Source organism: Hyalella azteca, unplaced genomic scaffold (genome assembly GCF_000764305.2).
Source record: "Hyalella azteca isolate HAZT.00-mixed unplaced genomic scaffold, Hazt_2.0.2 contig14082, whole genome shotgun sequence".
Taxonomy (NCBI): Eukaryota; Metazoa; Arthropoda; class Malacostraca; order Amphipoda; family Hyalellidae; genus Hyalella; species Hyalella azteca.
Genome location: NW_025943981.1, coordinates 34,031 through 58,453, shown reverse-complemented (window position 1 = coordinate 58,453; position 24,423 = coordinate 34,031). Strand labels below are relative to the sequence as shown.

The 24,423-nt window shown below is 41.7% G+C and overlaps 2 long non-coding RNA genes across 2 annotated transcripts; both read right to left on the bottom strand.

Moving 5' to 3' along the window:
• Positions 1–742: 742 nt before the first annotated feature.
• LOC125178965 lies at positions 743–4,268 on the bottom strand. The gene is made up of 4 exons (XR_007157099.1): positions 3,929–4,268; positions 3,601–3,741; positions 2,425–2,596; positions 743–2,236 (listed from the first exon to the last, which is right to left on the bottom strand). It is a non-coding gene; the product is annotated as an uncharacterized LOC125178965 (long non-coding RNA).
• Positions 4,269–5,220: 952 nt separating this feature from the next.
• Positions 5,221–12,474, bottom strand: LOC125178966. Its single transcript, XR_007157100.1, has 5 exons — positions 12,361–12,474; positions 8,491–8,614; positions 6,018–6,168; positions 5,619–5,726; positions 5,221–5,408 (listed from the first exon to the last, which is right to left on the bottom strand). It is a non-coding gene; the product is annotated as an uncharacterized LOC125178966 (long non-coding RNA).
• Positions 12,475–24,423: the final 11,949 nt, after the last annotated feature.

The following is a 24,423-nucleotide window of genomic DNA, read 5'->3' as shown; positions in this document are numbered from 1 at the left end:
CCGCAACATTTCTTGTAATTCGATGTAGGCAACTTTCCTTTTTTCTTCTATTTGTAATTTGGAGATTAAGGCCAACTCAGATTTAAACTGAGTCTTAAGACGGCACGCCTGATGGTCCCCGTTTTACCATCACCGGAGCCACATTCTGCCGCTTTCATCGATTTAATCAAATCCTCTCAGAAGTATCGCCGTTGCTCGAGATAGTGTAGCGTAGGAAGGGCAGCTTTACATTACAGTTGAATTATGGCGCAACGTCGCCTTCAATTTTGCTGACAGGGTCTGGTCAATGTAAAAATATATCTTGGGTACGATGGGTATAAATTTTATTAACCAGCTAAGTGGAGTCACTCGCGTCGCTAGTTATTCGCAATTTGTTGCAGGCTTCAAGCAGACTTTCCCCTCTCTGAAGGTATAATAATTTAGTAGTACAATATCTTGTTCATCAGGAAAATTCTTGAGTGCGTCTAGCACAGTGCGTTTCCTAGTCACCGACCAAAGGTAACCAGTATGGAAATGCTCTTCAGTGATTGGAACCAGATTTGTATTCTTCAGTTCCCAGTCAACTTCGAATAAACCGTTGAAAAACCTCAAAATGGGACACGTTTTGTGCAAATATTTCTACACTTAAGCCCTTGACGTATGTAGGTAAATATAGACAATAGTCTCGAAATTTATTTTTAGTGACAATAATTTCTCGGACGACATGGATTAAAAAACTTCTAAAAGTATAATATATAGCGCTTGAACCTGTTTCATCGTTCATCAGACTGGAAACCTCTATTTCAGGCGACCTTGTGCTGTAAACAACAGCCATCCCGTGTTACGCAGTTGGTCTCTTTCTCCATTGGGTTGACGAGACATTACTGCTTTGGGAGCGTAGCCGTGCACCCAAATTTTGTACACCAATCGGCACTGAATGCCTAGCAAGTTTCCGTAAGACCACCAATCAGCCGCCGATATTAAGAGCTTTACACCTCCATACACGGGTGTGAATAGTCTAAATTAGTATGATCGGACGAGCGAATGGGCTCGAGGGTAATTTCTCTGACCGCGGACGTGAAGAAAAGATGGCAACAAACATTACATTAGCAAGTCAGATCATTATGGTTGCTCCCGTAAATTTGAAGCGTTTTACTGTAAGAAGCATTTAATCGGAATCCTTAAATGAAAAAGCCAGTCTCTCAAGCTGCGGGCGTCGAGAAGTCTGCCCATTGCCCAATTCACGCACGGCAGCGGGACAACAGCGAAGATTTGTGCTGGTCTCGAAACGATATCACGTCTCGGCCATATGCAGTCTACTATTCGTTATTCAGGTGGTTAATAATAATAATGCGAATGTTGTATGCTTATGAACGTGCTACAAGGCGCTAATTATTTCCTAGTAAAGTGCTTTATTAACTAGGCGCAGGCGACGAAGCTGCTGCCTGGGTTGATGGGTGTTTGGAACTCTAAGTTACTCTCTGCTTGCGTCCAAGAATTGCGGCCAATTTTTTCTTCAAACTCTAGCTCATTCGCCTTTAACATGGCCCTCTTTTCCGCAAGGCGACATCGTGCGGACTTGAGTACTCGAGGCTGTTGAACGATGCGAACGAGCCGAGCGGGAAGGGCGTGATGCAGGTGGAGCATGATGCATTGCTGGTTCTCTCAACTTCGAAGTCCTGCAGTGTTCTTATTTTTGAATCTGTAAGCTTCATTAGTTCAGGATTGGGTTTGAAAACGAGTTTCGTTGAACTTCGTTTTAAAATCGGTTTCTATAAAATGAATATACCATGTTAAAAATTATAGCAAACAGAAAGTAAGAGCCGTCATGCAACAAAGTGGCGAGTGCCGAAATTTGCAAAGCAACGCTGTTAGTCGAAAATTTGTTAGTTACAGGAGCAGTTGTTGGGTTCCAGAGCATCCAAACCGGAACTTAGAGCTTTTTTAGCTCAAATGGAAGAATTGGCTATTCGCCAAAATCTACGCATTCCCTTTCCGAAATATTTCGTTGAAAAGAATCGGCTTTAAATGCTGACCTAATAATGTACTTATACCCGCACTACAACAAATTAATTGCGTCTAAATAACCAGTTCTACGTGTAGGAGATGGTTCGCTCATGGATATCCATGTTCGCTGTAGGGGAGGGTGCGCTCATCGATGTCCAAAATCCACGTCTTGATCCGAATCTTCGTCCAAACGGTTGCTGGGGCTGTTGGGTGGCTCCACCCAAGAAGATCTTCATAATCGTTCTCTGGCCTGTAAGAATTAAATTCTTTCATAACCGAAAGAAAAAAGCGAAATAAAAGAAAAGCTCGAAATATCAATATGACAAAATTGAAATGGTAATAAAAATTTTTTATATACATCATCTTAATTTAAACAACTAAAGATTAGACATATTCATTTGAACTGAACATTAAAAATATGAATTTACTAATACTTACACATTTTTTTATGCACAGTCATATTCGAAGGCAGGATGTCTTCTTCTCCGCATTGGCATCTGTATATGTTGTGTTCATGTGTGTGTATTGCGTTGATGTGCGCGTTTTCAAATTATATTTTCTGGAGGATGTGTAATTGCAGTAAGTGTGTGAGCATTTGAACATGTTGGAGCTGCGAAAAAAAATAAGGCGTAAAACGACATAGTACACGACTGAAAAGCACACAAAATTACAATACTACATACAGTAGTTTGAACCAAGTTTGTGGTTCTGAGGTACAGAAGAATCGGAATTGAGCACTGCATGCTACCTGGCACATATGTAACAACTCGGAAATCGAAGAGAAGCGACTCGTTCGCGATCAACGAGTGTTGATGAACAATCAGGTAAATTTTGGTGATCACATAGCGGCAATAACCGCAAGAGGTAGGCGACAGATGGGGTGGATGTGGGACGATCAGAACGAGAGAAGCTGAACCGAAGGGTTCTGAAGAGTGTCTTCAGATCCCTTGTAATACCTATCCTTGAATACTGCTGGCAGCTCTGGACCCCATCTGGACACTGGGCGCAGTACGGCAACTGGAAGGGGTCCAACGAGGCAACGAACCTTCACTTACAGGTTCAGATGGATGGAGGAGTTAAACTACTGGGAGAGGTTGCAGCGACTGTGTCAGTACTCACTGCAGAGGAGACGGGAGAAGTATGTCATTCTGTGCACATGGAAAATGATAATCGGAATGACACCAAACTTCGAAAGCGAGACCTTCAAGCTTGAGACATCCCATAACGAAAGAAGAGGAGACTGTGCAAGATTCCCCCACTACGTAACAGATCTGCAGTCAGATTTCAATCCCTGCGGGAAGGATCCCATTCCGTGGCAGGACCGAAATTGTTTAACGTCCTACCAAAGGATCTGAGAGAGGGGTTGTTACCCCTGGAGACCTTCAACAGACGACAGGACGTGTTCCTGGGCACAATCCCTGATCGACCGTTCCAGCACCACTACCGACGGCGGGAAACAAGCAACAGCATCGTGCATCGCCTGGCCCAAATGAGCACGGATGAGCGATAATAAGAGGCGGCGATCCCTCGTGGCCTGTGACTGCCACGTCCGAAACAAATACTAAGGATACAAAACCGATAACCCTACGAACAATAGCATAAAAAATAACTCACTCCTCGGCTGAAGGCGGCTCGTCGGAGTAGAATAGGTGGTGGTGCGCTCTCGTCGCCGGGGTCAGGCAGTGGCTCGTTTCCGTCAACCGGGTCCGCCAGTGGCGTGTTTCCGTCGACCGGGTGCTCTCGTCGCAAAGTTTTCTGTACAAAAGTTTCAAAAAAATTAAAACCCAAAATGTTGTGAGCAAACTTTCTAAAATTTGCTATCAACAAGGGAACTTCACTAATTATTACTTATTACATATTATTACTTAGGAATTATTGGACTTTTCAAGCAACCATGAAAGTTTTCTGTACAAAAAACCACAAGAACCAACAAAGACTGTACCTCTTGCTCTTGTCTAAGGGAGCCATGACTGTATCCTGCTGCGCCACTCTAACCTCGAGCTGCCCTGCCTTGTCCTGCAAATCTTAATTTCCACCTGAAATTCAAGAGTAAATTTACTATTGGCACAGACATGACCGCATATTTTGTGAACAAAATCAACACTCGATTCAACATTCACTCCTTACCTCCCCCCCCGCAAAGAATTCCTGCTCAAATAATTTTGTAAAAAAATGAGTTTGCGGAAACGCTCACAGCTCAAAAAGTTGCAAAGCCAGAACAATGCGCTTAATTGCAAACGAAAGAAAGAAGGTTCATTTTCTGACGTTCACTATAACATACAGTGGGGGGAAATAAATATTCGTACACTTGAAAAATCGTATTTTAATGTATGTAAATACACAAACTTAACAGGAAAAGTGATTTAAATTATGTATAGAGACGCATAGTATTCAAAAATACTATCAAAAGAAATTAAATCTCAATGCAACATCGAATACTTTTTTCACCCGAAGAAGTGAACATGTTGCATTGTTTTTTGTTGCATTGAGATTTAATTTCTTTTGATAGTATTTTTGAAAACTATGCGTCTCTAGACACAAATTAAATCACTTTTCCTGTTAAGTTTGTGTACTTACATACATTAAAATACGATTTTTAAGTGTACGAATATTTATTTCCCCCCACTGTATAGTGTGACTTATAAATATTTTGTTATAACAGGTTTCGAAAAAATTACAACTAAAAAAAGTATGAGCAAACTTTCTTAAATTTGCTATCAACAAGGGATGAAATTGCTCTTAAATTTAAAAGAAAATTATATGACTGGACTTTTCAAGCAACCATCAAAGTTATTTGTACAAGATGAAACCACAAAGTCTGTGCCATTTATCTGAGGCGATCAATCATGAAGTCCTTTTGTGAATAATTAATTCGCCGCGTTGTCGGCGAAGTCGAGCGTTTATGCTGTCTCGGACAGGGAGCTGTCTGTATAGGCGACGCGCACGCCACCATGAGGCAGTGGCCTGGCCACCAATAGTCTGCAGAAATGAAATATGTTTTTGTAGAACAATTACAAGAATATTCAAGAAATAAATTTAAGACTTTAAAATCCATTAAAATGATTAAGACATTCAATTACCATGTACAATGTACATGAATGTCATGAATGGACTATAATACAAATGAAAATGAGCTGAAACACAGCATCAATTTCATTCCTGTAAATGAAAACGAGTCTGACCTTAACAAAGAAGGCTATTATTGTTGGTCAAGTCTGACCTTGTAATAGCCAGGTGAATTCAGATTCTCTGAAAGGAATCGAACTCTGCTTTGCTGCGGCGGCTCTACTGACTTTTCCAAGGGTCAGAAGACCCCGGTTGATGCCAAGAGCTTCTTTTAGGACCCCTCAGCGCCGGTCTCTTTGGCGGATTCGCTTCTAGCGAGGTCCACCAGCTGGAACTTTGTGGACACTATGAAGTCGCTGCAAAAATTAGTCACATCAGCATTCATGCAGAATTCGATTGACAGAACAAACAGAGAACAATGAATGTTATGTTGATTCGGAATGTTATGTTATGATCAATGAATGTTATGGAAAGATCTGGAAAGCCCACTTCTTTAGTGCCGACACTTCTATTCTATCTGCTTTTCAATGGCCAGTTAACAAAGAAGAATACGAGTGAAAACTAACCCACGCATTCTGTTTATTCCGCTGCTGCAGCTGTATGCGGATGAAGGCTTGAGATCGGCTGCTTCTGCTATTCATAGCCGTCGAGCCGGTGGTTCGGTGGCGAGATCCCTGCTCAACATGAATATAAAAATATGAGTTTAATAATTACTTTTTCAAGACAACATTTTTAAAGAATCTAGTGTCAATTAAATCATGCATTGTCTCCGACTTTACGCAAGTGTGCGAAATTTCAGATCGATTTGACAGGTAGACGTGTGTCAAATCTCAATTATTATATTTGTTGCAGATAAATTTTTTATAATTTTTTCAATATTGAAAGAGAGACAAAGAAAGAAAGTATAGTGGCCGTATAATAAATCTAAATAATTGTGGACAACATTTGCCCGCATTGGTACTGACTTGCCGTACCGCATAGTCTCCTCCACTTTTGTTTCCGGCACCTCAGTTACGCCCGTCAACTTGATCCCGCCACCCTCGATTTCATGGATTTCTGGGATGTTTCTATCCGGTGGGCCGATGGCAGCAAGTCTACGAAGAGTTTCCCGTAGAGCTGCACACGCATAATAATTTTTAATACAAATAAAATAATTCTTCCCCGCGTATTGGGCCGTATGTGTCCCAACAATGATATTCCACTGCCGCGTATTGGACACCAGTGTACCAAACGCTGTATTATAAGCAGGATAGAACACCAAAAACATTTTATAGTCATCTTTTCTTAGGGTACGCACACAGTGAAAGCAGGTTGCCAGCGTGCTGGTTACCTGCTCAGGCTGGCGCCTGAAACCATAGGGTACGCACACAGTGAAAGCAGGTTTGCCCGCGCGGGCAACCTGCTCCAACCTGTCACAAGAATGAACATAGGATAATAATGTAAGTGTTCACAGTGAAAACCTGTACAAACAGGCTTTTGTATTCTATGATTTCAGGCGCCAGCCTGAGCAGGTAACCAGCACGCTGGCAACCTGCTTTCACTGTGTGCGTACCCATAGAATACAGAAGCCTATTCGTACAGGCTTCTACTGTGAACACTTACATTATTATCCTATGTTCATTCTTGTGGCAGGTTGGAGCAGGTTGCCCGCGCGGGCAAACCTGCTTTCACTGTGTGCGTACCCAAAGTCAACCTTTTGTTTGAACAACAGAATATTGTGTTCAAAATAGGTTGGCTATTAAATAAAACAAATCAATGAACCAAATTTATTTCTTTTAGTTCATTCATTTAAATATTTAATGCCATAAATATATATTAATAATTTACTAAGGTTAGTTGCTTGACAGACATAAATAGGTCACATAGGATTGACCTCACCCGCAAATGCGCCGGCAACAGCCCAAAATAGAAAATCAGTAAAAAAATATTCTGAATCCCGTCATCCCATCATCCAGAATTTAATTAATAATTTTAAAGCTGAATTACTGTAATTTAAGAAATATATGTTCAAACCTACAAGTTGAATGCATTGGAAAGTTGAATGGAGTAAGCTACGGTATCTAAATTCCTACAGCAGTGGTTCCCAAACTTTTTCAGGCTGGCGCCCCCTTTGGCTCCCCAGTGAATCTCTAGCGCCCCCCCCCCCCATCCGCGATAGACACATATAAAAACAAACGCCTCTTTCTTGCTATTTAGCACGCTGCAATTTTAAAAGAGAAAGATTGAACACAAATGTGTATTCCAGAAATAGAACCCCATTTAGTAAATCAATATATTTTTTTCACAGTTTTAACTGTTTCAGCACTAGAAATTCAAGACGGCTCGGACAAATTTACGACCGGACTCGTAGCCGGTCTTGCAGCCGGTCTCGCAGCCACTCTCTAAATTCAGTGACCAAGGAATATCTCCCTAACTAATGAACGCAGCTCGATAAAATTTGGAACACGTATTCATTAGGACCTAACTATGTTGTTTAGCTCGTGAAAATTTATTCGAGTCGAAGTCATGTTCAGTATGTGATGTGTACAAATCGTCAAACAAACGTACGAACTTCTGACTTCGATTTCGCGGACTGCAGCCCCCCGCTGATCCTTTCCTCCTCACCGCCTCCCTCCAGATCTTTCCACCACCCACAGGGGGGCGATATCACCCACATTGGGAACCACTGGCCTACACTAACATGTATATGTACACTATTTCTTAAAATTACAAGCAATATATACATGGATTGAAAGCTAGGTACATTGAATAGTGGAAATCATGTACATAAATTCATGTTCAGGAAATAAGGTAAAAAGTCTACTCATAAATCAAACTGGAAGTGCACAAAAAGTTTTGAAATATTCTTACACGAACTTTGATTCCGTTTTGAACAAAAGAAATGAACTGTTAACTGTGATCGCTAACGAGTGTAGTGACATTATTTGTATTACAGAGAAACTTCATAAAAATCACAGGGGGAAAATGAAGCTTCCCAGTCTCCGTTATCGTCGCCTGCGTGGTGACCTCATTGAAGTATACAAGTGTACTCATGGTTTATACAAGGTCCCAGAATGATTACTAGAATTTGAAACAAGAACCAACACCAGGGGCCACAGCTATAAACTAAAAAAGCTGCGGTGCAACTCATCCATGCGACAACACTTCTCGCGTGGTGTCACCGACACGTGGAACAGCCTCCCTGAAGATATATATTGTTGACGCTCCGAGTATGTACGCGTTCAAGAACAGACTAGACAAAGCCATGCAGGAGCACATGTTTAGTCCCGAAATGCCTCGTATCCTATGGAACAACTGAAATCTAGAATCTATTTTTAAACCTACCGTCCGTGGAAATGATTTGATCAAAAGGCCAGTCTAGTAAAAAAAAATATTAGAATCGGCGACAGGCCTATCAAGGCATATTCTTCAATGCCGAAGATACTATACTGTACTTACCATTGTGGATCTTCTTAATGATCTTGGACACAGACTTCATATAGACCTCTGCTTGGCTCTCTCCTGCTCCAAAGACGTTGTGGATGAATTACTTTCGGTTCTGTCCCACTGTTTGGACACTGATCTGAAATGCGCCACAATTGTACAATGAAGATTTAGAGGCAATGAATTCGTGAGCCTTGATCAATGCGCATTCTTGCGCTATATTAAAAAATTATTCTCGAGTGTTTACATACATACTTTCAACTCCTCACATACTTTTCACTCACACCAATTTTGTCCAACATCTGCCACAAAAATTTTCTGTTAACTCTATAACACGCTTTTTCTATATCTATGAACGCCAAATAGACTCCTATAATCTCTCCTCATTCTTTCAATCAATTCATTCACAAAATGTAAGTTATCTTCTGTCACACCTGAAGCCATTCTGCTCCTCACCAAGTATTCTTTCACGCTCCATGCATACATATATTTGCATTCGCTCATTCATAACTGCACAGAAAATCTTGTTACAGGTGTCGGTAAGAGCAATTGGTTTTTAGTTTTTCAGTCCCTTCTTTGTCCTGTGGACTCCCTTGTGCAAAAAGTTACCCGACTTTCATTCCACGATCAGGTACACTTAGAATAGAATAGAAGTGTCGGCGTTGAAGAAATAGGCCCATGGCCAATATCATCTGGGACTCAGATGATATTCAACCATCGAACGTAACACGGTAGCAGCGGACAGTATTAATTAATTGTGTAGATTGGAGAGAGCAACTCGCAACCCACCTACACGAAAAAAGCGGCATTGAAAATGCCCGACCGCATGAATTTCGGGAAAAACGCAGTGAAGAATTGAAAAATTTTTCAAATAACGCTGGGGGGAAATCATGATTACGGACTGATTAGCTCAATCTCCACAGTAAAGCAGAGAGCACTTTTCATTCAATGCCTTGACGATGACGCCCTGGATGCATACAACACATTCCAACTGGCTGAAGACGCGATAGTCAACCAGATTATTCGAGCGTTCGACAACTTCATCAGCGGAGAAGCTAACGAAACATACAAACGTTTTATGTTCAACAGAAGAAACCAAGAAGGAGATTGATTCGAACTTTTCTACGCCGAATTTCAGAGATTAATTAAGACGTGCAACTACTGCGACAACTGCGAAACGTCACTGCTGAAAGATAGAATTATTTTAGGAATACATTATGCAAACATTAAAAAAGAACTATTAATTGAAGACACGCAATTTAACGCTAGAGAAAACGGTGGACATATGTAGCAAATGAAAATCGCCCATAATAAAACAGTACGCCCAGAAGTTAACAAAGTGATTGAATCCAAGAAAGAAGCTTCAGCGAATCATCGGAAAAAGCGACAGGGTAAATTTTGTGGAAGGCACCACCAATTCGAGAAGATCAAATACCCAACATATGGAAAGAAATGTACAAAGAAATGTACAAATAAAAGCAGGAAGAATCATTTTGTTTCAATGTGCTTGTGAAAATCGTTACTGAGGGATATGCCAAGTAAAAACAAAGTCAACCACTTAGAAGGAAGCACAGAATCGAAGTCGGAAAAATGGATCAACAGTCTCGTCGCACCGAATTGCAACAGCGAGAAGATGGTTAAATGCGCAAAGGAGATCGAAAATAGGACGGTGAAGTTCCAAATAGATACTGGTTCCTAATATTCTTCCCAGGAACTACGTAAAACACGAAACAGTAAATGGAACAAATATTGTGCTCAAAACCTGGACCAAAGAGAATTATGCCCCATTAGGAGAGTGTCGTGTAATGGAGCGGAACCAGAAAAACATGAAAAAATCTAACGTAAATTTTGTGATCAGCGAAGAACACTACACACCAATTTTAGGACTCGGAGCAAGCCAGCAAATGAAGCTACCAGAACTGAAAGAAAGGAACTTCCAAAGAACCAACAAAATAGACGGACAAGATAATCCTGGTATATTCAACGACGACCTAGAACGTTTCCCGGCATCCATCAATTGCAAATAAAAGCAGATGCCCATCCCTGCATAATGCTAGACTGAAGAAATCACATTGCATTGAAACCAAAACTGAAAGCGGAGTTAGAAAGACTTGAGAAGTTGAGTCATAACCCCCTGTTGAGGAAAGCAACAGAATGGGTAAGCCAAATCGCAATAACGAAGAAGAGAGAAGGAGTAGTAAAACGAGGAGCATCGACCCAAGGGACCAAGGAGGACAATGGACAAGGAGGAGCATCGACCCAAGGGAACTAAACAAAGTAATAGTGAGAGAAAGAAATACCCTTCCGATTATTGACGACGCGCTTCATGAATTAAGCTCTTCCAAAGTGTTCAGCAAGTCAGGATCTAGCAGCAGGATAGTGGCATGCAAGACTCGACGAGACATCTAGCAAGCTTACGACTTTTCAGACACCTCATGGCAGATACAGATGGCTCAGATTACCACTTGGATCTCCACTAGCGCGGAAATATTTCAGAAGAAACTATATGACGCTTTATCACGCCTCAATAAGGGAGTAATGTGCATTGCCGACGACAACATAGTTCTCGGCCCTACAACCTTGGAAAACGATAATGGGATAAAGCTCGCTAAACGATGTGAGGAGCAAGGAATAAGACTCAACAGAAACAAGACTAAATTCAACGTAGGCTCGGTGACCTTCATGGGACACAAGATATAAAAAAACGGACTTGAACCAGACTACGAGAAGATCAGAGCTATAGAAGAATTTCCACGATAGTCAAACGTGTCTAAATTACGAAGTTTCATAGGAATGGTGAATTTGTTAGGAAAATACATCCATAACTTGAGCGATGTCTTACACCCTTAACACAACCTCATCAAGAATGAAGTACAGTGGAATTGGTCAAACTCTCATAAGAAGTCATTCGTCGAAAGCAAGAAACGTATTAGTGAAAACGCACGACTAGCTATGTATGATCCAGAAGAAGAACTAACCCTAGAAAATGATGCATCTGAGTTTGGCTTAGGAACTGTCCTACTTCAAGACGGAAAGCCCATTGCCTACGCCAGCAGAACATTAAGCGACTGTGAACGCAACTACGCGCAAATTCAGAAAGAAATGATAGCGATTTTTTTTAGATTGAAGAAGTTTCATCATTATGCGTACGGATAAAGAGTGAAAATTGTGACGGATCACAAACCACTGACGAGCATAGCAATAAAACCCCTTTCGAAAGCCCTCAAAAAAATGCAATTTGTGTTATTGAAGATTCATGAATATGACTACACATATTGGAGTCCAAACCAGGAACGAAAATGCCTACAGCAGACGCACTATTAAGAAGCCTAGTAGGAGAATGCGAGCATGTATGTGACCGGAAATCTTGAAAAGACTCCCATTTACGAAAACAGATTCCAACAGATCGAGAGAGTTACGATGAGTGACCCAACTATGACGAGGTTGAAGGAGGTTATTGCCAGAAGATGGCCAGAGAATAAAGAAAAATTTTCCAAGGACCTATTACCATACTACAACTTCAGGGATGAAATGACCATCGAAGACTGCCTAATTTTGAGGAGAAAGAATAATAATCGACGATAATAATGATAATTGACGAAAGAATAATAATCGACGATAATAATGTTGAATAATAATCGACGTCAACTCTACCAACAACTTCTCAGGAACAAGCTATATCTCACGAAGTGAAATCAAGAAGCGGACGTAATGTAAAGCCAGCAAACCTTTGTCCTTCAGTTGTATATTAGATTTAACCGAATACAGTTCCCAAAATCTCTAGTCTCGTCTCTCTGCCCCAGCTTCCTCCTTAGCTGGGACTAAGATATTCTACCAGCGAACGTGACACTTCCTATATTCAGCCCATCTACTCTCATAATTTACCTCGGCATTATCTGAAAAAGCCTTCTAAGATGATAGGCACTTGCTTCATTCTCCGCCAGCGGTCTCACTCTCAGAGCATCGCGAACCGGCACGGTTTCCCTGAAGTTAGTGTTCCAATCTGTCGAGTTTTAAAATCTATGCTGATTTAAATTTCAAAGCTTAATCAGCTTTAATGATTAAAGCTGATTTAAATGATTTACCACGCTTGTAGTGTACACACAAAGAAAAAGGCAAAGAAAAAATGCAAAAGAAAGTGGAAAAAAATCCACAGAAGAAATGTATAGAAGCGAATATAACAAAACATGGCTACATACTCAGAGAATAGGCGTAGCGTCTGAAATACCTAACCCCATCCTAGGGCCACAAAACTGCACGAATTCATTTAACAGTTTTGCGAGCCGTCGCGACATACTCCCATCAATGGTAAAGATAAGCCACACTCAAAAACCGTTTATTTACTAGAGACTAAATTACAAGATCACTTATTCCTACATCATAACACGCACAACAGTGAGAATTGGTAAGGAAACGTGTTCTGTTAAGTCAGAATTGAAACTTTCCTATGGGTAGAACAAAATTCGGTAAAACAAATGAATCCTATTACATGTCGCATATAAGTAGCATATATGATTCAGCTCAATAGAAGATGTGGCCATAAACATTGACCGGTCCTTACCTCGCTGCGCCGCCGCCACGTATAAACGAAGTACGAACAATGCCGGTTGAGTGTTGACGCTACAGCAAAGTCACGTCTGTGTGTAGGTCTAACGCTAAAAGCACTACCGTTATTACACAGGCGTGCGTTACATAGCCCTCAACCATGTGTAGCCTTATAGGTACAATTAACCTACTTTGTATAAACTTCCTAGTCGGCACTATACTCTCCACTTCGCTTCTTCTCTGTTGCTTCCTTCTCGGTGTGTTTTAACGGTTTAAGCGTTTATGACGCCGTAGGCCTGTCGCTGATTCTGAACATCGCAGAACATTCACAGAATTTTGCGGTCTCGAACTCGCAACTCTCTGCTACAATTCTGCTGTGCTTAACCGCCTGGCCTCTTAGCCGGTTCTGACCAGAAACTGGCGCACAGAGCTGGGATCGAACCCGCGCCTCTCAGCTCCAATCCTGGTACTCTGAACTTTAACCACTGGGCCACCCTGCCACCACCACTGGGCTTTTGATATTTCAATTCTCATTTACTCGATGTGCTGTCCGTTAGATTCATAAATTAGGTGGGTTTATCATCTTCTGTTCAATTCATTTGTTCACAAGAAATAAAGTTATAATTTCCAATGAGGTTGCGCCTCTGCTCTGAAGGTAGCTTATTTCTTCTCCCGTGAAGCCGAAAGCAGACGTCTTCCATGTCGTTGGGCGATCTTCGTTCTTGGTGGATATATTTTTTTTGTTTTATTTTTTCCTCATTCTTGGTCAGAACTAATTTTCTTCAGTCGAGTCTCACGCCAATGGGTTTCACCCATTGTGAGGATGGTGACATTACAGAAAGAGGGAGGGGAGGGGTTGTGCGTGCCTCAGTCGCAATACTGTACAGTATACTATACCCCGCAAAGCTAACTGACCTCTGATGCTCCCTCCTTGATAAACGGACCAACTCATAAATTCATCTAATATTAGACCACTACTACTGTAATTTTCCCTTCGTTTGTATTCTAAGAGTCTAGGCTGGACATAGGGGTAACTTTCAACAGTACCTCTAGACCTGGTGTGACGTTCAAGTTCAACAGTTGCAAACAGCCTGCTATCAGAACTACGTTCTACAGGGGAGCGCAGCCGTGCACCACAAATTTTGTGCACCAATTAACCCTGAATCGAACGCCTTGGATCTCTCCGGACATACACCAATCAGCCGTGCACCACTCGGCTTTGTCTGGTCCACTGCATACTGCCGGGCACCTGCCAGTCTCAAGGCCTGGTCCACTGCATACTGCCGGGCATGTGCCAGTCTTAAGGCCCGGTCCTCGCCATTCATCCGGGCATGTGCCAGGCAAATACGTCACGGTCATGTCCAATAATATTTAATGATTTTCCATGCAAGCATTCACACCATGAGCATGCCGGCTTAGAAATGTAATAATGAATAATAGAATGGATTTAATAAAACTGGATTAAAGAATATTACATAGACTGGACCGTGACCGGCAACTGCCGGGCAGTATGGTCAGGACCCGACTTGAGTATTCCTGTTATAGTGTATTGCACTAAAAATAACCTGAATCTGTTCTGGGGAAAATCCCCAGATTATGTCGACGCAGCTTCTTGACAATAATTTTTAGAGTGAAGGAGACAGTTTCTTTGATTTGAAAGCCTGTAGTTAAGCACCGAAAACTACAATTTCTGAGTATATACGTGAGTATGGTAAGTGAACGTGATGTATGGTGCTGCACGTTATATACGTGAGTGAACGTGTTGTATGGTGCTGCACGTTATATACGTGAGTATAGTGAGTGTACGTGATGTATGGTGCTGCACGTTATATACGTGAGTTGACTCGCCTGATGCTCTGGAACCCACAACTCCTGGGCGGCTGTGGCGTGGCTATGGCCTGTTGTCGGTGAACCTAGTGCCTCGCCTTCAGCGAGACTAGCATTCGGACATGCGATGGGTAACCTGAAATTCCTAATTGTCTCAAGATAGATGCCAATAAACTAAAGCAGGCACAAAACTCTCTCATAGTTCTGTATCATTCAGAATTTATATTAAACTTTATTATTCAAGCAACTAATTGATACGAGTCTGGGTCTCATCGCCCAATTGCCGTAGGCGTTATAGAGATTATCAAAGATACGTTCACAAAACCCCTCTGTTACCCTTTAGCCCGGGTTCAAAGCGTTCAACTCAACTCCTTAGAGGAAGCAACTGGAGCGGTAGTAAGTGAAGGTAAAACGGGAGAATTACTAAAGCTACACTTGGGAGCGTTTATACATTTGATGGTTACACGTGTTCCTCAGCGCAAGTGCGTACGCCGCGGGGGTTTTTACGAGACATAGAAAGCATGCCGTCCTTAGCGAGCCAAAAACTCGCTTTATGCTAGGTAGGGATATTAATGCAGACTTATCTCAAATGTTCATTGCTTAGCATTCTAAACTTAAGACCTAGACAAAGTGTTCATTGTTTGGTATTTCTTAGGATTGTCCTTTCCACTTTTTATGATTATTGTGAATAATTTAAATCCCTCGTTTGAAATGTAGAAAAATCTCCAACTTCCATGGATAAGTGATCTTGGTCTGAAGTTAAGTGGTAGTTGGTTTGAAGTCAAGTTGAGAATTTGGCCAGTTGCAATCCACAACATTTACTGCAATTCGATGTGGGCAACCTTCCTCATTTCTTCAATTCAAAATTGGGAGATTAAGGCCAACTCAGATTTAAACTCAGTCCCAAGACGGAACGCCCTATAGTCCGCGTTTTACCATCACCGGAGCCACACTCAGCCGCTTTCATCAATTTAGTCAAAGTTCAATCCTCTCAGAAGTAGCGCCGTTACCTCGAGATGGTGTAGCGTAGGAAGGGCAGCTTTACATTATAGGTGGAGTCTGGCGTAACTTCGCCTTCAATATTGCTCCCAGTGTCTGGTAATGTAATAATATTTAGTAGGTGCGATGGGTGTCAATTTGATTAAGCAGCTTAGTGGAGTCACTCTCGTCTCGTGCGTCTAGCATACTGCGTTTGCATCGTTTCCTAGGAACCGACTAAAGTTAACCAGTATGGAAATGCTCTTCAGTGATTGGAACCCGATTTGTATTCTTCAGTTCGCAGCCAACTTCGAATGCGTATGTAGGGAGCGCTTAAACCAGTTTCATAGTTCATCAAACTGGTAACCTCTGTTTCAGGCGACCTTGCGCTGTAAACAAGTAACAACAGCCATCCTGTGTTGCGCAGTTAGTCTCGTTCTCTATTGCGTTGACGAGACATTACTGCTTTGGGAGCGTAGTCGTGCACCTCAAATTTTGTATACCAATCGGCCCTGAATGCCTAGCAAGTTTCCGTAAGACCACCAATCTTACGGAGTCGTTAGTGTTGAATGTAGTGTTAATCAGCCGCCGATATTAAGAGCTGTACACCTCCATATACAGGGTGCGGCGTGGGAACTTACTCTTTTAAAAAAATCACAAAGTAAAAAGTATTAAAGATAGCGTTTTAATTCTTTCTTTTTTACAAAGAGCTACATTTAAAGTTTCGTTGGGTTTACTTACAAGTTTAATTCTTGAATATTACATCTTGTAGGTGACCTCCATGCTGTTCAATACATTTTTCTGCGAACGCGCGCTCCTCTCTCGACCACTGCATGGTCGCAACTGAACTGAGTGGACGAAAAACTTCATAGCCCGCGCACCATATTGCGCATGGCGCCACCTTCCTAGGACTAATGGCCGCCACGTGGCGCGCAATTCAAATAAGTAAGTTCCCGCGCCGCACCCTGTACATAGGTGCGTATAGCTTAGATTAGTATGATCGGACGAGCGAACAGCCTCGAGGGTAATTTCTCCGACCGCGGATGTGAAGAAAAGATGGAAGCAAGAGCAGTACATTAGTAATTCGATTATTATGTTTTATACAGTAAATTTTGAGTTTTACTGTAAGAAGCATTTAAACTCTATCACTAAACGAAAAAGCTAGTCTCTCAAGCTGCGGGCGTCGAGAAAGTCTGCCCATTGCCCAGTACACGCACGGCAGCGGTGAAAACCAGCGAAATTTTGTGCTGGTCTCGAAACGATATCTCACGTCGCGGCCATGCACAGTCGACCATTCATTATTCAGGCGGTGTGGACGTCAGGGAGGCAAGATCCCCGCATCTTGTTCTTACTTTGTCTTCAGTTGCGCCTGAAACTGCCGCCTAATGTCTTCGTGCCACATATGGAATGTATAACGTCCCTACCAGGGACGCTTCTTTGTACTCGACAAATATCTCAACATCCTTCATAATGCCTCGGGTTCATTTCCAGACTGCTAACTTCTTCTCAAGCGTTTGCGTAACTAACTGGTAGATCTGCGCAGTGATATTCTGTCATTACGGACTGCGGTTGTAGCACAGTCCCTGAAAGCTGGCACCGGGGATTTGTCGGCTTTGAAGTAGTTGATGAAAGTGGGAAGATTTCGTGGCGGTATTTCTTTTCAAGTGGGTCAACGTGGTAAAACTTTGGTTGATCAACCTCGTGCATTAGGTAGATTACGTTTGAAATTTCGCGTTTGTAATTCAACATCGAAATCACGTTTGTACTTCGATGCGCTGAGGATGGAGTTTTCGACAGCAAGCTTGGCCGAACCTTCCAATTTGGTTTGGAGACAATTACGTACAGGAGGATAGAGCGCTGCTCATACGACAGGGATTTGTCCTCCCACCACGAGTCTCCCAGGACGGTAAGGGGGCCTCTCACATGCACGATAGATCGCACAATAGAGGGGTCATAAAATAGCTAAATATAATTAGGAATATTCTGGACAGTATTTCAAAATACTGTCAATACTATACCCTTATCATCCAAAATAAAATAGAACGGTGAAACGTATGTCGGTCCAAGATTAAATTTTAACACTGCGTACTAGTAAAATGTTTATTAAAAATATTAAATCTAAGGTAGTGTAAAAAAGGATCAAACTGCCACTCTTGTGCTGTTGGATCTTCATCTTCTGTTAAGTCTTCATTGGCACTGGCACCATGCATCCTCATCTTGTGAACGGGACGGTTACCTACAGTACAAGTTGAAAGATGAATTTATTGAAAAATCATTGGGGACGTTGGCCACGGCGCTCTCACCGACGACTGCTTCATCCTGGAATGAAGAATTACTGCCGCATTACAATCATCCTGGAATAAAGAATTACTGCCTCGTTACAATCATCCTGGAATAAAGAATTACGCCTGGGAGTGAGGGGTATGTATTACTCCTGGGAGTTTTATGAGGGCAAGTCCTCACAGAAGCAAAATATAACATCAATTCTACACACCCACGGTCTCGATACATCACACGTAAGCAAACGTGAACATCAACAGTCCATAAATTGATAAATAATTGAACTAAATGACCGTATACCCTGCAAAAACCAAGGCAATCACGAATGCACGTACTCAAGTTTGCGCGCATACTAGGGAAACATTTTCTTTAGAGGGTACAACCTCCAGACGAAATGCACACCAAGGCTGAAAGCTCTATTAGCTTTTAAAGTTACACAACTTCTCACACTTGTTTACAAACATTTTTTTTGCTCAGCCCTGGACCATGCATAGTGGGAGCGGTACAGTAAAACATTGAGCCATAGTCCATTGTGCCTCTGATAACTGCATACGGCCTCAAAACATTGATCCTTCGCAGTTCCGTTGAGCAGTACGACTGTCGGTAACGACCGTACTTCACGCACACGTTGTGGCAGTATTTAACAGCGGCCGTACCGCATCCGTAGCCGCGCATCCCTGCTGCCTGTACGTGGTCCTTCTTTCTCCATAGCCGTCGTGTCTCGCTGATATAGATGTATCACGGTCAGTTTGGCCGTAGATTGTTCTATGAAGACCGTACTTCTGTATATGAGTGAAGTCTTCATCGTCGATGAGGTTACTCCAAGCTCATTGCCGTACTTCTGCTGTTGGTGATCGTAACCGTACCGTTACTGACAAATGTGACCGTATCGTGTTGATGACCGTACAAATAAAGGTTTCGCGGTGTTCGAAAACTTGAATCTTCTGATTGCCGGCGTTATCTCTAATGGATAGCTAGGCTAATATGTAACCACGCGGACTAGGCTGTTTGGGCAGCCCGACCTTTCGTGAAGGGCAGCACTTCACGACTTCTCGTGAAAGGCTGTTCGTTGTTCAAAACTTTTGTAGACTATGACATACTGCCAACCATCGCTTTCATATAAAGGCATTAATGAATTACATAAATAAGCCGTTTATATCGTTTATCAAATGTTTTGATATTCAAATACCAATAACTGTTGATATGGCACATCGAAATGAAATTTGGCACTTGTAATGAAGCCTCTATACTTCATTGGGGTTCGTTACGCGGATACTTTCAAACATCTGCTAACAAAGCTAATTTTTATTGAACTAGAACAGAACAAACTGTAAATTACACAGTGATATAAATGAAGATACTGGACAATCTAGATGCCATGCCCAATAAAACTAGTCACAATGGGTGTAACGAGGTTGTGGCACTTCCCAGCTCCTAAGAGTCCACTGGGAACTATCCAGAGAAGATCTTGGATCGTTCGGTCCCGAAGAAAGCCCGCTCCAGACCCGCAACCCTACATTGAAGATAAATACCTACATTCAAACAGGCTACTTACTTTGGCACATATATAACTGAATAAACAAAGTGTTCTCATTTATATCCAAATAGTATGACACAAGAATCTCAAATTTATTGTAACAATTAACTGGATCTAGTAAAGCAGCTCACCAATAGAGGCCGATTAAGTTCACTGGGAACACGGCAGAAAAGAGGCGCATTCAGTCAACTAGGCATAGAAATGGGTTGTTCACGGGAGGACTGCTTCGCAACGACTGACCTAAGGCACAGTTTTGTATCTCGTGAGAATGATAACGAGTTGTTGCCATATAAGATAAAACTTACAACCTTACAGCACTTGTGATCATGCCTGCACTTAGTGAGACACTTTAGAGTTAGTGTCACTAACTAGGAATACCTGGTAGCGCTCTATTCTCGTAATTTGCGAAGTGGATATGTTTTTAAATGATATCTCTTCGAGAATGCTTTACTTACGAGAATGACTCACGCGTTTTCGACAGGCACTGCCGCTTAGCTTTTGAACCAACAAAGGTGGGCTGGGGTTGGGGGATGAGCTGTCTTGCTTACACCCCTCGAACCTAACTTTCACTTTCGTTCAATTACTTTTACTAAGCATCGTTTACTTTGCAAATTTAATAAGGGTAACTAGCTTACGGGTAACTCTGACTAGTTACATAGGAATTGTTAGAGAGGTCACCTCCACGGCCTACTTCCACATTTGTTGCAGCAGAGGATGTGACTATAGGGACAGCTGTTGTCGGGAAGGCTTGCGATGTAGAAGCGATAGTTAAAGTTTCAGGGAAAATAGACGATAAAATTAATGAATACGACGGATAAACAAGGAAGGGGGTTATATTACTTAGCAGTGATGGCTGCGGGTTGGCAGTTATGGAGCTGTTTATTTGCTGTTCACCAGCCAAACTAATGGGTAAAATTGGCGGCTCCGCGCTAAACATGAGCCCACCAGTGCCGGAACCACCTCCAGCAGTCATGGTATTCATCTTGACCGAACCCATCGGTGTGACAGGCAGTTGCTGATGTGGTATGTTTAAAAATTACTTTTTAAAGACAAGACTTCTAAAGAATCCCGTGTCTCCAATGTGAAAGATGTACAATGAATTTCTCACTTTATTTTCGAAAATTAAAAAAATTAATTTGTAAAAATTTTTTAATATAAAAATTTTTTTAATTATTTATTGTCAATTGATTCATGAATTGCCTCCGACTTCACACAAGTATGCAAAATTTCAGATCAATTGGACAGGTAGAAGCGTGTTAAATATGATTATAAGACTTGTGGCAGACAGACAAACAAACAAACAACAAGAAGTGAAGTTAAAGAGAAGTGTTGTAAAAATTGGCCTCAGGAATGCCGACCGTCAAGAACTAGCGAACGAAGGCAAAATCTAAAAAATTGTCACGAGCTAAACATCACCGTTGGGAGGTTAGGTTTGTATATTCAAAGTTTCCTTAAAATCTATTCGGTAGTTTAGAAGAATTTTCTTGGTCACTGCAAATTTCGGCCAGAATTGCGGTATACCTTACGAATGAAGATAAAATGGAAAAATTCGAAAACGAAGGTAAAACCGCAAAAATTGTCACGAGCTAAACATCACCGTTGGAAGGTTAGGAATGTAAATTCAAACTTTTGTGCAAATCTGTCAGTAGTTTGAGAGAAATTTCTTGGTCACTGCAAATTTTGGCTCAAATTTTCGTATAACTCACGAATGAAGGTGAAATGGAAAAAAAAAGTCACGAGCTAAACATAATCCTTAGGTTTTATGAAGTTTCATCGAGCTTGAATTTTAATGCATACAAACATTCAGATGTACGTAGTTGGCTGAAGTGCACGCGCATCATGAATACAGGCATCGTAATATTGCATACAAGCTTTCAGGTGTGCGTAGTAAGATGAAGTGCGTGAATTTCATGCACGCAAACATCGTAATATTTTGCATACAAACTTTCAGATGTGCGTAATCGGTTAAAATGCGGGAGTATCATGCATAAAAACACGCGACAGAACCAAGAATATAGCAACAGTATATCTTTGACATTAATCATTCATAATACGCCAAAAAGTTCAAATACTCTCAAAGTCCAAATACTCGCATGCACTCCGCCGCTGCTGCAGTGCAGCGCTGCTGGAACAATGCGACCTTCCATGGCCTTGAGACAGCTGGCATAGACTGCATCAGCTGATGCAGTGTCATAGAATAGAATAGAAGTGTCGGCGTTGAAGAAATAGGCCCATGGCCTGTTGCCGATTCTTGAACATTTCGTGACTTGATTCACAAGGGATCCGGCCTTTGGAACCCCATCTTTCCATAGCTGACGATTGATTGAGATAGCTGCTGGACTTATTGCCTGGTCTAAACCGGCGCCCGTAACTCCTTGCCTCACTTGTTCCTGCATTGGGGCTCAGGCACCGATTTTACGGGGTTACCTCAGATGTGCAATTAGCCCTCCAATTATCGCTTTCAAATCCTATGATGTTTGAAAAAGGATTTTTTGTCTCATTCAGAGTCGTTTTAACAGCGTTGTATAAACCACTGGCTCTTCCATCTTCAACAACAATCGGGTCAAGCAAACCATCACATATATAATTTTTTCAACATCAAAAATTAAAAAAAATTTAAATTTAAAATCTAAATATCTAACAGCTAATACCTGTGAAATGGATATGTCTGCGCTCTCATCGCTTATCAGACATTCAGACTGAACTTTTCATTTCTACACTGATCAACAAGTTCCCATTTTTCATAAGCAATTCCTTCCTGAATAACATATGAAGATTGTGTTGAGTGAAATTTTACATTTTTAGCAATACTGCTATCATTAAATGCTCTCTTGCACACTTCCACTAGATGATCTGCATGCGCAACTGGCACATTGTGTTCAGCAATAGAAGCAGATACAACATACAAGTAGTTCTGCCTTTGCAACTTCCTCATCATCACTCTCCTTGGGAATCTGTTTCTTAATAAATGAATCAATTTTAGTGACTGCTTTAGCTTCTTTCATGTTGTAGAAGTGCTTCGCAATCTTACAATGTGCCATCAACATGGATCTATTAGCATTTTTGAGTTGAGTTCTACAACATGCGCAATAGGAAACACCTTTTTCTTTTGAATTTTCTTGCAGCCACTCCTTAAAGTCTTTTTCATGTAACCACTCTTGTTTAAAAGACTGTTTGTACCACCTTTTAGCTACTTTTCTTGGGGGACTCGCCATTTTCGGAGCTTTCACTGTTCACTATATGTTAATTTAACAGCACCGATAGGTACAAAAGCGACAGTAAGCAACCTAATTACGCACGTCACGACTATAACTTGTCACTTGACGAGCACAGTACTGTACAGTGTGCGCTGAGAAGTTGGGAACCTTTGCTTTGACTGGTAACGAACGCGTTCAATACTGGTAACGAAAGCGCTCAATGCCACTGCCGTCTGTCAGCTAGGTAAAATATAGTCTGACGGTTAGTGCGTCGCTACAGTTGTTTTTTGTATTGACTGCATAGTCAAATTTAAGGTATTGGGAATAATTCAAGCACATTATTAGCTAAAATTAACTCGCATAACGAAAAAACTCAGATTTTGCCATCTAGAAGAAGAAAAAACACCCAGAACCCAGGTGACTGTCAAAAAACCCAGATCTCGGTGGAAAAACCCTGCGCTGGGAGGCCCTGTTACGACCATTGTTTTGGCGGCTAGCAGCTCATGGCTCGCTGGTTTACATCCATGAAGGGATTTAGTCCCTGTGGCTTTCAGCAAGTAATCATGTTGGCTAATTTGCTCTGCAGCATGCTCGCCGCACACGGGGTGAAGTATGAAAATTATGCTGGTATTGGGCAATGCTGGGCCATTTCAGTCGTCCCTTTGCTTTCAGTGCATGATTCTCAAAAAACTTGATTCAGATCAGTTTGTAAATTAGAAACCTAGCTGCACCAAGCTCTCGTGTTGAATGTCAACTATTAGATTGGAGTTTTCATCAAGCGGTAATCTCTCGATTGCAAATATGGTGGGAAAGCTATAGTCGCGCCGCTCTAGAGGGAATAATCTGTTTAATCCACGCCTATGCTGGGGGAAGTTCAAACTTCAGAGGTGGAAATTAATGCAGTTAATTTGTAGTAAGCCAGAAAAATACCAGATTTAGGCAGCTATACCAGAACTAAAATATTCATACCAGACACCGTGTGAAAATAGAAGATTTGTGAAATCTGTTATGGAAATATACCAGTTGCCACGATGAATTGAAGCTCATAAGTGGGGACTGAGTAAGAAAACGGTTGTCTAGACAAGCGGCCGTGCATTATTGTACCATATATTGATAACATTCACAAGAATGATCAATATTATTGGGCAATATTTTGGTTTGCACGCGGTACCTTGCGTTTACGAGCCATATAGGGAAAGAAATAATGACTCAGTGAACTGAGTTATTTTCAATCGGTACATAGTCCTGCCACCCTATTTTTGAACAGTTAGTGCAATCTTAGTATAGTATATAACACCCCTTAAAGCTGATAGACCACGATAAACCTCGATGAAATCCTAAAGGATTTTTTATTCGCCGGTCTTTTTGCCCCCGTCCACACGCTCAAACTTATCGTTAGTCTTGCATGTCATGCCAGGTTTGACGACAAGACGGAGCGTGTGGACGCTCTAGCGCTGTCCACAACAAAAATACAGCCGCATGTTAGTTTGCCTCAAGCTGTATAATTCAAAGTTTGACGTCTAGCATGACGAGTGGGCGGAGTTTGAGGTTTGACAAACCTGGAAAAGACGGACGGGCGAGACC